Here is a 14,556-nt window from a genome sequence, read left to right as displayed (position 1 = left end):
AGGACTGCAAGACATTGCCACGGAGGTGAATGCAGCTAACCACTGTAGTTAGTGTCCCGACAGCGCAGGCACGTTCATCTGCTCGTATGCATGTGATGGAGACCGTGTCTGCCACTGCTGTGGCGTACACCTTGGCCTAGGCTTTGCTGTGTATCGACACTTGCATTCCAGCCAGCTGCTTTCGGGGGCGCCTCCGTGGCCGTGATCGTCTAGTGGTTAGGACATTGCGTTGTGGCCGCAATAACCCAGGTTCGAATCCTGGTCACGGCAATTTTGAAAGTTTTTCCTTGCTGCCGTTGCATTGACGATAGTGCACGAGTACTCGAAATCACAGTGCTTTCTTGGTTTTTCACTCGTGTTCCGCAGGCCGCAGTTTGTACTTGAGCTCACATATGTTTGTTACATGGAGCATTCTAGCTCCGCCTGACAGGTACAGCTACGATACTTTAGTGGTTACGGAAAGCCCAGGTTCGAAACCTGGTCACGGCACGAAAACGTCTCTTGATGCTGTCTCCTTAACTACGACAGCTACAGACAAGTGGCGTCGCTACCATATGGCGGGCACGGCATTTTCTTGTTGTGGGTGGCCTAAAGAGACGCTTCCAGTGGGAGAGCAGTGAAAATACATGGCACGGCGATTGCCAAGATACTTCCATTTCGAAGTGATCTTTGTAGTACAAAGGGAACGTTTTGCCGCCGCTCTTGCAAGGGTAACGTGGCCGAGCGGTCTAAGGCGCTGGTTTTAGGCACCAGTCTCTTCTGAGGCGTGGGTTCGAATCCCACCGTTGCCAATTTTGGCGTCTCATTTTTGTGCCGTTGCTGTGTGTTCTCGTGGAGTAGGTCGCAGCTCATGTGACGCGCGTGTTGCGTAGGTAGCGTGGCCGAGCGGTCTCAGGCGCTGGTTTCAGGCACAAGTCTCTTCGGAGGCGTGGGTTCGAATCCCACTGCTGCCAAACGTGTAATGTTTCCTGCATCGAAGTCACATGCACTCATTGCCCGCAAAGGAAACAGCACAACAAGGCGTGAGCGTCTGCTTCGTGAAGTGTCGTAGAACAGTACGTGGTGCAACGGCAGGATTTGTAGGCGCCTTTTGCTCTCATCACTGCTGGCGTTCGTCTCCACGATATGCGTCCAGAGCATGCCGCTCTATAGCGTGCGAGAGTGGATTTTTTACAGTTGTCGTCAGTTAATCGTGGGTGGTTGCTGCGTTCGCTGGAGGAGCACTGGCGTTGTAATCCGGTGTAGTCTAGTGGCTAGGATACCTGGCTCTCACCCAGGAGTCCCGGGTTCGATTCCCGGTACCGGAAATGCGCGTTTTTGTTGCTCCTCTTATGCGACTTGTCTCGACTTGTCTCGACTGACGCTACGCTGACGCGTGCAGAAAGCCACGTTAAGTATGATTCGTGGCAACACCCGACGGCGAGAGAGATGCTGTGTCTGTCCACTTGTTATCGAGTCACATGTCTGTAGTCAAGAGGCTTGGAGGACTGCAAGACATTGCCACGGAGGTGAATGCAGCTAACCACTGTAGTTAGTGTCCCGACAGCGCAGGCACGTTGATCTGCTCGTATGCATGTGATGGAGACCGTGTCTGCCACTGCTGTGGCGTACACCTTGGCCTAGGCTTTGCTGTGTATCGACACTTGCATTCCAGCCAGCTGCTTTCGGGGGCGCCTCCGTGGCCGTGATCGTCTAGTGGTTAGGACATTGCGTTGTGGCCGCAATAACCCAGGTTCGAATCCTGGTCACGGCAATTTTGAAAGTTTTTCCTTGCTGCCGTTGCATTGACGATAGTGCACGAGTACTCGAAATCACAGTGCTTTCTTGGTTTTTCACTCGTGTTCCGCAGGCCGCAGTTTGTACTTGAGCTCACATATGTTTGTTACATGGAGCATTCTAGCTCCGCCTGACAGGTACAGCTACGATACTTTAGTGGTTACGGAAAGCCCAGGTTCGAAACCTGGTCACGGCACGAAAACGTCTCTTGATGCTGTCTCCTTAACTACGACAGCTACAGACAAGTGGCGTCGCTACCATATGGCGGGCACGGCATTTTCTTGTTGTGGGTGGCCTAAAGAGACGCTTCCAGTGGGAGAGCAGTGAAAATACATGGCACGGCGATTGCCAAGATACTTCCATTTCGAAGTGATCTTTGTAGTACAAAGGGAACGTTTTGCCGCCGCTCTTGCAAGGGTAACGTGGCCGAGCGGTCTAAGGCGCTGGTTTTAGGCACCAGTCTCTTCGGAGTCGTGGGCCCGAACACATCGCGCGCTCGCTCCGGCGTGTCGGGCGGTGTTTACGTGTGCTTCGCGGTCGGCGGTGGTTCATCGCGGTGACTGTTTCTTCGCTGCTGTAGTCAGCTGAACTGTAAGTTAAGATGGATTCTGAAGACCGCGAAAATAATATCCAATGCGAATTCGACAGAAACGTAACCCGACCGTCTGCTTTCGAAATTCATTCGTGGATGAAAAATGACTTGCAAATTCCTGAAAGTGATGTGCTAGGCTTGCAATTGGACGCGTTCCTGAACTCTTTGTTTGTAAAATTGAAATGTCCGGAACTGTGTGATGCCCTCGTTAGTGAAAACGGTGGTGTACGAAAGTTCAAACACTCTGATGGAACAATTAGCAATGTGACTCTGTCGAATGCTGGTTTTGGTATCCGAAATGTTCGAGTATTCAATCTTCCGTTTGAAACTCGGAATGAGACAATAGCTCGTAGCCTTATGCCTTATGGCACAGTTTTGTCGATTACGAAAGAAAAGTGGTCGTCCGCTTACATCTATCAAGTTGAGAACGGTATCCGTAGTGTCAAAATGATTGTGAGGAAGCACGTTCCTTCGTTTTTGGTTATGGCCGGCCACCGGGCTTTTATTTCGTATAGTGGTCAGCCCCAGACCTGCTCCTATTGTAATGCCACAGACCATTTTCGGCAAAATTGTCCTCGGCGTAGGCGCCCTGTGCAGTTGCCGCCCCGTGGGCAAGATGACGACGAGTCGTACGCTGCCGTCTTGTTAGGTGTTCCGCGTTCACCGGCACGTTCCGCGGACACGGAAACACCGTTAGATGCTGCGGTCGCGATGGATACCGATGCCCCTGCAACCGGTACTGTTTCTGATCAAGACATGTCCGTACCTTCTCAGTCAGTTCCCGCAGCTACTGTATCGATTCCGCCTCCGGCCTTGCCTGAAGTTCCGGTGCGGACCGCATCAGAACCCGTGCAGGTGGCTACCCCCCCTGTTGCTGTTGTGGATCCGTCACCATCTCAATCCGTACCTCAAGGTGTTCCGGACGGGGCTACTGCCACACAGGAACCAAAGCCAAGGCGTGAAAGTGTTTCGGAGAGGCGTGGAAATGCTGAACGCTTCCGCAGTGCCAGTAGTTCACGTATTTTAGAAAAACGTTCCTCTTCTCGCGGGGAACGCAGCCCGTCTCCGGAGTGGAAGCAGGTTCCACGTCCGAAGTCGAAACAAAAGCAAAAATCTGTGCAAAAGCCGACGCACAAGCCCTTGCCCCGCCCCGTAGTCGAATCTCGGCCGTCGGTTGCTACCGGACGTCGTCAACAACGTCCTGTGGCGAGCAGTCAGCCAGCGCCTACTACAAGTGTGTCGGAAGACAGGCGGGAAGAGGTTGTACGACAGTTAAAGGAAATGTTGCACTGCTCTGATGTAAATCTCGTAATGGACACTACGACGTCTCAGGCAACGAACCCGGCCCAACATTCGGTTAAGCGTAAGGCTGAAGATACTCCCCAGCGGCGCACGCGCCCCTCTTCGCAGGATTCCGCGTCTGCACCTCCCACACAAGAACCGCCTACTTCGGTTGCACCGTCTGCACGTTGTGACTGGGCAGACGATATGGAGGAGGAGGGTGAGTCCGCTCCTGCCGTCTAATTTGTGTTATTTGTTTTTCCCTGTAGTCTATGGTAGCACGCCCTCCATCTGTCGTAGCTACTATTAATCTTAATAAATTGGAGTCACCGGTGAAGTTTGCTAGTTTTGTGGGGTTTTTAAACTACATTGCTGCTGACGTAGTGTTTTTGCAGGAGGTTGTGATAGATCTACTACACTCAATTCCGGGCTATCAAGTTCTCTTGAACTTTGATATCGAGTGTAATTGTGGTACTGCTATTTTAATTCGTGTTGATCTTGACTATAGTAATGTTGCTACCATTCCTAATGGTCGCCCCCCTGCGGGTTCGGGGGTTAGAATAGGCCCGCGGTATTCCTGCCTGTCGTAAGAGGCGACTAAAAGGAGTCTCACATGTTTCGGCCTTATGTGATGGTCCCCTCTCGGGTTTGACCTCCATCTTTCTAAATTATTCCGAAGAGCGAGCCAATTGGGGAAGGGCGCCTTACATGGTGCACTGTATCCATCGTGCAATTAGACCTTTAGCCGTCTTTCTCGTCGTTGCAATGGTGTCCCGCTCGTTTTCGATCTCTTGGGCGATTACCACACTGCACTCTGCAGCGTTTCTTTTAACTGCGACGACGACCTTGGCCATTTTTGCACCTAAGATCCAGCACGGTAGCCAGTCCGTTGTGGTGGGGCCGCCATGTACCCTCTTGGTTGTAGCCCCCTGACAACACAGGGATCGCTCTACTGATGCCTGCGCCGTTAACTCCCCACGTATGCCAAGGAGTAGATGCCCATCGCCCTGGGGCATCGGGACTCCCGGCAATGGCCATCCTGCCAGGTGGCCTTTGCTGTGGCTGGGTGGCGCCCGTGGGGAGGGCCCTTGGTCGGAGTAGGTGGCATCAGGGCGGATGACCCGCAATGAAGCGTGGTACATCATCTCTCGCTGGTGGGCCTCCACCAGCAGTCTCTAAGCGATCGAGGTCTAACCTCAACGGCAGGAAATACGATCCACGATCATTTCCCTCCCTGGCCACTCCATGGGAGGAACGTATGGCAAAAGAAGGCAGTGGAGACTATTCACCCCGGTTCCTTGTGTGTACGCGAGTTGATGGGGAATCGTTTATGTCAACCAAGCCCCAGTTTTTTGTGGAGCATTTAGAGGACAAGTTCGGGGAGGTGGAGGGCTTGTCCAAGATGCGCTCTGGTTCTGTGCTCATCAAAACGGCATCCTCTGCCCAGTCACGGAGGTTGCTCAATTGTGACAAGTTGGGGGATGTTTCAGTTACCATCACGCCGCATAAGAGTCTGAACATGGTCCAGGGTATTATATTCCACAGGGATCTTCTTCTGCAGTCCGACGATGAATTACGCGCCAACCTCGAACGACGAGGTGTTCACTTCGTCCGGCGCGTCCATCGGGGTCCGAGGGATAATCAGGTAGCCACCGGTGCCTTCATCTTGGCCTTTGAGGGTGATGTCTTACCCGAAAAGGTTAAGGTGATGGTTTACCGTTGTGATGTGAAGCCATATATCCCTCCTCCGATGCGGTGTTTTAAATGCTGGAAGTTCGGGCACATGTCATCTCGCTGTACTTCCAGCATCACGTGTCGGGATTGTGGACGTCCTTCGCATCCTGATACTCCATGTGCCCCGCCTCCTATCTGTGTTAACTGTGGAGAACACCATTCCCCCTGCTCGCCGGACTGTAGGATCTTCCAGAAAGAAAGGAAGATAATGGAATATAAGACCCTGGACCGCCTGTCCTACACCGAGGCAAGGCGGAAATTTGAGCGGCTACATCCTGTGCCAATGCCAACTAGTTATGCCGCTGCTGCAACACCAGTTCGATCTCAGCTCGGTCAGCGTTCACCGGCCCCCTTGGTTGTGGGGGGCACTTCCCTCCCTGTTGCTCCTGGTCCATCTACTTCAGGAGCAACACCACCCCAACCACCGGGGACATCTGTTCCCCCTTCACAGCCGGAGAAGCGTGAGCCTTCTTCGGCTCCTCCCGCTCGGAAGGGGTCCCTTGGGGCCCTCCCATCCCAGGCTTTGCCCAGTGCCAAAGTGGACACCCGCAAGGTTGTCAAACAACCACCGGTCGCTGGTCGTAGGGCGTCACGTTCGTCTTCAGTCCCAGAGACTGACCCAGTGAGGCCCTCCCAGCCAGAACCACCTAAGGCTCAGCGCGCAAAGCAGTCCAAGAAAAAGGCTCCCAAGCATCCTGAAATTGCGGTGGCACCTGTCCCACCGCAACCTTCTCCCTCTGCGTCCGAAGATGAGGTGGAGATCCTGGCGTCCGCTGAGGACATGGATCTCGCCAGTCCCTCGGATGCAGTGGATAGCTGTTGTCCAGGTGGTGACTCAGTAGCAGCAGGGGCCCCGGAGGCGTAATCTGCCCCCCCCCCAGTCCCTTCACGCCTTTCCCATCCATGGCTAATACCATCCTCCAGTGGAACTGCAGCGGTTTCTTCCACCATCTAGCTGAGCTCCGCCAACTTCTCAGCCTTCGCCCTTTCTTCTGCATTGCTCTGCAGGAAACTTGGTTTCCGGCGATGCGAACCCCCGCCCTCCGTGGCTATCGGGGTTATTACAAGAACCGAGCAGCTTATGAAAGGGTGTCTGGTGGCGTCTGCATTTATATCCTTCACACTCTGCACAGCGAGTCTGTCCCTCTCCAGACGCCTTTAGAGGCTGTCGCTGTACGTGTGTGGACGCCACAGGCTGTTACCGTCTGCAGCCTTTACATTCCACCGGATGGTGATGTCTCGCAGCATGTCCTGGCTGCACTGGTCGCCCAATTGCCGCCACCTTTCTTGCTATTGGGCGACTTCAACGCTCATAACCCTCTGTGGGGTGGGTCAGTGGCAACAGGTCGAGGCGCCATCATTGAGCATTTATTGTCGCAGCTCGATCTCTCGCTGTTAAATGATGGTGCCTTCACACACTTCAGTGTGGCGCATGGCACCTACTCCGCCATTGACCTTTCAATCTGTAGCCATAGCCTCTTACCGTCTGTCCAATGGAGTGTGCATGACGACCTGTGTGGTAGTGACCATTTTCCGATCTTTTTGTCACTACCACAGCGCCCCTCTTCTGGGCACCCTAGCAGATGGGCTATGAATAAGGCTGACTGGGACTTGTTCTCCTCCACTGCCGCTTTTGAGCCTCTCTCTACCGATGACATTGATGCGGTCGTTCAATCGGTCACCACCGGCATCGTTACTGCCGCCGAATCTGCCATTCCCCATTCCTGTGGGTCCCCTCGGCGGAAGGCTGTGCCTTGGTGGTCGCCTGAGATCGCTGAAGCGATTAAAGATCGCCGGCGGGCGCTCCAGCGTCACAAGCGACACCCCTCCCTCGACCACCTTATCGCCTTCAAACGGCTGCGTGCGCGGGCCCGCCTCCTTATCCGCCAAGGCAAGAAGGAGTGCTGGGAGCGGTATGTGTCCACCATTGGCCTCCATGTCACTCCTTCGCAGGTCTGGGCCAAGATTCGACGCGTCTACGGCTATCGGCCACCTGCCAGCGTCCCTGCGCTCTCACTGAATGGAGCAGTTTGTACTGACTCCGACGTCATTGCCAATCGCTTAGCAGAGCATTTTGCTCTGAGTTCCGCTTCTGCGAATTACCCCCAGGCCTTCCGCTCCATTAAAGAGCGGATGGAACGTCGGAGCCTTTCGTTTCGCACCAACCACCCGGAATCTTACAATGCTCCATTTAGTGAGTGGGAATTTCGCAGTGCCCTCGCTGCTTGCCCTGATACCGCTCCTGGGCCAGATGGCATCCACTGTCAGATGCTGAAACACCTTTCAGTGGACTGCCAGCGGCGCCTTCTCGATCTTTACAACCGTCTTTGGGTCGAGGGGGAGTTTCCGTCGCAATGGCGGGAAGGCATTGTTATCCCCGTTTTGAAACCTGGAAAGCACCCTCTGGAGGTGGACAGCTACCGTCCCATTAGCCTCACCAACGTTCTTTGCAAGTTGCTTGAACGGATGGTGAGCCGGCGCTTGCATTGGGTACTGGAGTCTCGAGGCCTTCTGGCTCCATCTCAGGGTGGGTTCCGTAAAGGCCGCTCCGCCGCCGACAATCTGGTGAGCCTGGAGTCGGCCATCCGTACTGCCTTTTCCCGCCGTCAGCACCTGGTCGCTGTCTTTTTCGACATGCGGAAGGCGTACGATACGACGTGGCGTCATCACATTCTTTCTACGCTCCATGGATGGGGTCTTCGGGGTCCTCTGCCGATTTTTATCCGCAATTTTCTGTCGTGTCGTACCTTCCGCGTGCAAGTCGCGGCCTCGTATAGTTCCTCCCACGTCCAGGAGAACGGTGTGCCACAGGGCTCTGTTTTAAGTGTCTGTCTGTTTTTAATAGCCATTAACGGGCTTGCTGCGGCCGTGGGAAATTCTGTCTCCGCTTCCCTGTATGCTGACGACTTCTGCCTTTATTACAGCTCTACTGGCATTGCCGCTGTTGAACGTCAGCTACAGGGCGCTATCCGTAAGGCGCAGTCTTGGGCTGTAGCGCATGGGTTTCAGTTTTCGGCAGCCAAGACCCGCGTTATACATTTCTGCCGGCGCCGAACAGTCCATCCTGAGCCGCGGCTTTATCTTGCCGACGAACTCCTTGCTGTGGTGGAGACCCACAGGTTTTTGGGGGTGGTTTTTGATGCCCGGTTGACTTGGCTGCCTCATATCCAGCAGCTTAAACAGACGTGTTGGCGGCATCTAAACGCTCTGAGATGCTTGAGCCACACCCGCTGGGGAGCCGACCGCTCTACCCTGTTACGGCTCTACCAGGCGTTAATCCAGTCCCGTCTGGATTATGGGTGCCTGGCATATGGCTCAGCATCCCCGTCTGCGTTGCGGGTGCTGGACCCAATCCTCCACAGCGGGATACGCCTTGCCACTGGTGCTTTCCGCACCAGCCCTGTGGACAGCTTACTCGTGGAGGCAGGTGTCCCTCCACTGCGGTTCCGGCGCCAACGTTTGCTGGCCGCTTATGCTGCCCATGTTCTAAGCTCGCCCGGGCATCCTAACTATCGTCTCCTGTTCCCGCAGTCAGTCGTCCGTCTGCCGGAACGTCGGCCCCGGTCGGGTTGTCCGATCGCCATACGCGTCAAGGAGCTTCTCTCCGGGCTTGGGCTTGTCCCTGTTCCACCTCCTTTCCGGGCACTTCTGCGTACACCCCCGTGGTGCGTTCCTCGCCCTTGCCTTCGGCTCGACTTGGCACAGGGCTCGAAGGACTCAGTCCCTCCAGAGGCCTTCCGCCGCCGCTTTTATTCCATCCTGGCCACGTATCAGGGCTCTGGCATTGTTTACACCGACGGCTCGATGGTTGCTGGTCGAGTCGGGTATGCGATCACTCTAGGGAACCATTCCGAACAACGTTCTTTGCCGGCTGGCTGCAGCGTTTACACTGCTGAGCTGGTTGCCATCTTTCGAGCCCTAGAGTATATCCGCTCCTGCTCAGGTGAGTCGTTCGTTATCTGTAGCGATTCCCTGAGCAGTTTACGAGCACTCGACCAGTGTTTTCCTCGTTCCCGTCTGGTGATGGCTATCCATGAGTCCCTGCATACTCTTGCGCGTTGCGGCCGCTCTGCGGTCTTCGTGTGGACCCCAGGCCATGTTGGGATCCCCGGCAACGAGAATGTTGACCGGCTGGCGAAAGAGGCGACTAGTGCACCACCTCTGGACGTTGGCCTCCCGGAGACCGATTTGCGGGCGTTCCTACGCCGCAAAATTCTGGACCTTTGGGACACTGAATGGCGCGCCCTGCCTTCACGCAACAAACTTCGGGCCATCAAGGGGGCTACCGGTGTGTGGCGCTCCTCCTTGCGGGTTTCTCGCAAGGAGTCTGTTGTCCTCTGCCGGCTGCGCATTGGGCACACTCGGCTTACCCACGGCCACTTATTGCGCCGTGAGGCTGCGCCTCTATGTCGCTGCGGCTCCGTTTTATCCGTGGTTCATGTTTTATTGGAGTGTCCGTTTTTAGCTGCGCTCAGGCAGTCGTTCGCACTGCCTGCCTCGCTCCCTGCCCTTTTATCAGATGACCCGGCTATGGCTGACTTAGTTTTACGTTTTATTCGGGCAGGGGGTTTTTATTCTTTACTCTGAGTGTTTCTGTTTTTATCTTATTGTTTTGTGTTGATTCTGGCCTTTGGCCTCCGGTTTTAAACTGATTTTTTAATGTGTTTCCAGTGGTTGGCTTTTCCTTTTTTATTTCTCTGGTCGGCCAACCACCGTCACACTCTGTGTGCTTTTAGTTCGTTTTGTCTTGTCTTTGTCTCAGTTTCTCTTGTCCTGTATCGTCTGTGATCTCTTTTGTTCCTCGTTTTTATTCTCTGTGGGTGTTCTTTGTCTTTGGAAAAAGGGACCGATGACCATAGCAGTCTGGTCCCTTTAATCCCCCAAACCAACCAACCAATCCTAATGGTCGTGGTGTGGCTTGCACGATCAACAACGTCCGATATATTAACGTGTACGCCCCTTCTGGAGCCGACGGGCAGCCGCATCGCCGTGTGTTTTACAGTAGTGACATTTGTCACCTTTTACGGGGCCCACACCTGCCTGTAGTCATGGGCGGTGATTTTAACTGCGTGCTGGAAGATAGAGATCAGGAGCCACGGCCGTATAAGTGCCTAGAATTACAGACGCTCGTTACGGAGATGAATTTAATTGACTCGTGGTGTTATTTACACCCGCGGGACGTGGGATTTACTTTCTTTTACCCCACGGGAAGGAGTCGGCTCGATAGAATTTATGTTTCTCGTGATAAACAGCACTGTATTACGGAATCCTCTGTTCACCCCGTGATTTTTTCCGATCATTGTGCGTATGTCTGCCGCTTTCATTCTCTATTGGCAATTAAACCCCGCGCAAGTCGATTATGGAAGTTTAATGTGCGACATCTCTCACACCCACATTTTGCGCCGGTTATCGTGCGTGTGTGGCAGAGGGTGCTGGAATATCGCGGTCTATATGCCTCCACCTTGTCTTGGTGGGTAGAATTTGTTAAGCCGGCATTCCGCAAGACCATCCTGGAGTTCAGTCAGGATGTTGCTCATTGGGAGCGATCTACATTAACATTTTACGAAAGCTGTTTAAATGATGCCATCCACCTGCACACAAATAATCCCGCACTTCGGATGGCGACGATTCGGCGTATAAAACACCGTCTTCTGGACTTGAAAAGGGAATCGTTGCGCGGATCTGTCGTACGGAGCCGGGCTCCCGGGCCGCTTGCTGATGAAGCGCCTTCCGTATTTCATCAGCTGCGCGAACGCCGGCGCGCCAGGCGACGTTACGTCACAGAGCTGGAATCAGCTGACGGTGCGCGGCTTCATCGCCAGGCGGCAATTCTTGCCGAGGCCCACCGTCACTTCGTCGAACTTTTCAGTGCGAAATACACGGATGCTGTCGCGATTTCCGAGCTTCTCCACGACGTTCCATACGTCTTATCCGTAGCGGATCGCCGTCGCCTCACAGAAAACTTTACCGTGGAGGAAGTGCGTGATGTCTTAACCCTCTGTTCCCAGAATAAATCACCGGGCGCTGATGGGTTGCCACCGGAATTTTATATACATTTTTGGCACTTGTTTGGCTCGGCCCTGACTGATGTTTTTAATGAAATATTAAATGGCGTGGATGTCCCCGCGTCCTTCCTGGAAGGCATTGTGGTCTTGGCTCCAAAGGTTCCAGTCACCAGGAAACTGTGCAATCTGAGACCGATCACCCTTCTTAATGGTGACTATAAACTCTTTACCAAATGTGTCTCCTCTCGCTTGAAGCTGGTCATGAAAAAACTGATTAGTCCCTATCAATACTGTGCAGTGCCGAAACGCACTCTCTATGGTGCTGTGTCGACATACCGAGATGCCATTGCCTATGCTTCGACGAATAGGATTCCTTTTGGCATTTTATCCATCGATTTTGCAATGGCTTTTGACAGAGTTAGCCACTTATATCTCCGGCGAGTGCTACAGAAATTTGGTTTCGGTGTAAAGTATATAACTATGATTTTTAACCTTTTCAAAAATTCCACCTCACGGATTAGCATCAATGGCTTGTTGTCGGAACCTGTTCCGCTCTGCTGTTCAGTCAAACAAGGGTGCCCTCTGTCCATGGCGCTTTACGCAATTTCCTTAGATCCTTTGTTGCGAAATTTGCACAGTGTTTGTAGGGGAATCCGTATTGGGGATGAGAAGCACGTTTGTCGCGCGTATGCTGACGACCTTGGCCTCTTGGTGTCCTCAGCTACCGACTTCGATAAAATACGCGCGGTTCTCACCCAGTATGAACGAGCATCCGGTGCGAGCATCAATACCCGTAAGACGGTTTTTCTGCCTATTTATGCGGCGACACGGGGCTTCAAACGCCCATGGTTTACAGTGAAACAGGAACACAAAATTTTGGGTGTTCGCTTTCAAGCCAATCTGTTACAGACTGCGTCCTACAACTGGCGTATTGTCTTAAATGGCATAAGAGCTATGGCTAGCCTGTCTGCTACTCGCACCCTAGCATTAACACAGCGGGTGCGTTTAATCAATGTTTTCTTGCTCAGTAAGGCCTGGTATCTCGCTCAGTTATTTCAGGTACCTAAGAATTTGGGCAGAGCTATAACACAGGCAGTCTATTGGCTATTGTGGCGGGGACATATTTTCAAGGTGTCTTACGACACATGTACTTTGCCGCGCGAACAGGGTGGACTCGGCCTCATTCATTTTGCTATGAAAGCCGCTGCGTTGCTCCTTCATCGGACGAGCGTCACCATAGAACAGGATCCGTCGGGTCCAACAGCTGTTCTGTTCGCTATTCATCGTCCTCTATCTGAAGAAGCACCTCTCGACCCGACTACAATACCGTTTCAGCTGCGTCATGTTCGTGAATATTTCATTCAGAAAAGTTATCTCGCCGCTGACATCCTCGACCATCGTACACGAACTGTGAAAGGTGTTTACCAGGGACTACGCGGACGGCCAGTCGGCAATAAGATGGAGGCGCGCTACCCGCGATCTGCGTGGAGGACGGCGTGGGCTCACGTTCACGCTCCCTTCCTGTCAGCGGAAGTCAGCAGCTTTTGGTACCAAGTGGTTAACAGAATCCTCCCCACCAACGAAAAGCTGAGCCGCATCCACTTATCTCCATCGAGCTTGTGTGAAGACTGTCGACAGGACGACACCTTAGAACATCGTTTCGTGTGCCTGAGGTCACAGTCGACTTGGAACATTGCCGCCAGGATGCTCGCACTTATCAATCGGACCAGCGTTGCCAGTTTTTCTGCGGACACGGCTTTGATCCCGGACTTCAAACCATATCCGCATACGAAGCGTGCCGCCACTGCATGGATCGTGGCTCACACTGTGTTCGCCATCCTGCACTTGCGACTGACGGACGACTATGCCTATCTGGTTTATTTGTCCACGCAACATGACCTCACTAAAACCAGGAAAGACTATCACAAACTATTTGCCAATTTTCTGCAAATTGCACTCGCATTTGCCCACGACAAACTGTTGTAATCCACACTTCACTGCTGCGACCTTTATTTCCTTCTGTATTTGGAATTGTCTCCGGCTCCGGAAACATAGTTAATGCAAATTGAATACTACAGGAAGAGTGAATAATTGAATAAGTACGATGCTTACGCTTGTGCAGGACTGCAACGTGGAAATTACGACGAAAAGTTTAATACAGTTTTCTCCTGTGTTCGTGTGTGTTTGTGTTTAGCTGTCATGCAGTGATTTCTTTCTGTTTTTATTCCTTATTTTCATCGTCTGGTTCCTACGACATCGGCGTCCCATCACGGATGCGTGGCGCACGAGCTTGTTTTGGTTTTCAAGAAAGGAGAATTTTTACTTTATTTTAACCCGTCGGAGAGACTTGTGTTTTCCTTCGACTTGTCGGACAGACAGTTCGGCACGTTCAGGAGTCTACTCATTCCTTTGACATGTGTCGCTCTTTTTATTTTTTATGACTTTTTTCATTACTTATTTTAATGGCCGCCACGAAGCTTTTTGAACATCATATCATGGGACGTGTGAATGGTGTTCCTTCCCTATGACTGAGAGGACTAACTCAGGCAGTATTTGCTTTTTTCTTCTTTTTTCCAAATTTTATTCTTGCTTTTAATTGAGTTTAGGTGAACAGCGCATGATGCGCTATTATTATATCTTTATTTTATGGAGTGTAGGCGCAATGCGACTGATTCGCTGTCATTATAGGCATGTACTTTCACTTCAAGAGGTTTTTGGTTTTCCTTCGATGCTTCGCTAGCGGTGAACAGCTACAAGAAACATTCCTCGCGGAAATTCAGTATCTCCGATTCCATAACTTCAACTTGAACATTAACGTCTTTCACAGGAAGTCGACGTTCGAGGAATCATACCGAGAAGTTTACGATTTTCAACTGCATGGACAGTGCGACAATTCGTCTTTTCTGTTTGCAAGAAGCACCGTTTCATTTTATAGCTAAAGAAGCTCGCCGAAGAAGGCGTATTTGGAGAGCGCAAGGCCGGGCTATAAGGGGAGTTGGGAGGCCCGAAAAAAAAAAAAAAAAAAAAGAAAAAAAAAGTTGCCAATTTTGGCGTCTCATTTTTGTGCCGTTGCTGTGTGTTCTCGTGGAGTAGGACGCAGCTCATGTGACGCGCGTGTTGCGTAGGTAGCGTGGCCGAGCGGTCTCAGGCGCTGGTTTCAGGCACAAG

The 14,556-nt window shown here is 52.5% G+C and overlaps 4 non-coding genes across 4 annotated transcripts; all 4 read left to right on the top strand.

Moving 5' to 3' along the window:
• Positions 1-198: 198 nt before the first annotated feature.
• Positions 199-270, top strand: Trnah-gug (transfer RNA histidin (anticodon GUG)). Its single transcript has one exon. It is a non-coding gene; the product is annotated as a tRNA-His (tRNA).
• Positions 271-709: 439 nt separating this feature from the next.
• On the top strand, positions 710-791 carry Trnal-uag (transfer RNA leucine (anticodon UAG)). The gene has a single exon. It is a non-coding gene; the product is annotated as a tRNA-Leu (tRNA).
• Positions 792-1,235: 444 nt separating this feature from the next.
• Trnae-cuc (transfer RNA glutamic acid (anticodon CUC)) lies at positions 1,236-1,307 on the top strand. The gene has a single exon. It is a non-coding gene; the product is annotated as a tRNA-Glu (tRNA).
• A 374-nt stretch (positions 1,308-1,681) lies between these two features.
• Trnah-gug (transfer RNA histidin (anticodon GUG)) lies at positions 1,682-1,753 on the top strand. The gene has a single exon. It is a non-coding gene; the product is annotated as a tRNA-His (tRNA).
• The last annotated feature ends 12,803 nt before the right edge of the window (positions 1,754-14,556 follow it).

This window comes from Schistocerca cancellata, unplaced genomic scaffold (assembly GCF_023864275.1).
Source record: "Schistocerca cancellata isolate TAMUIC-IGC-003103 unplaced genomic scaffold, iqSchCanc2.1 HiC_scaffold_431, whole genome shotgun sequence".
Lineage (NCBI taxonomy): Eukaryota > Metazoa > Arthropoda > Insecta > Orthoptera > Acrididae > Schistocerca > Schistocerca cancellata.
This window is presented reverse-complemented; position numbering and strand designations above follow the sequence as displayed.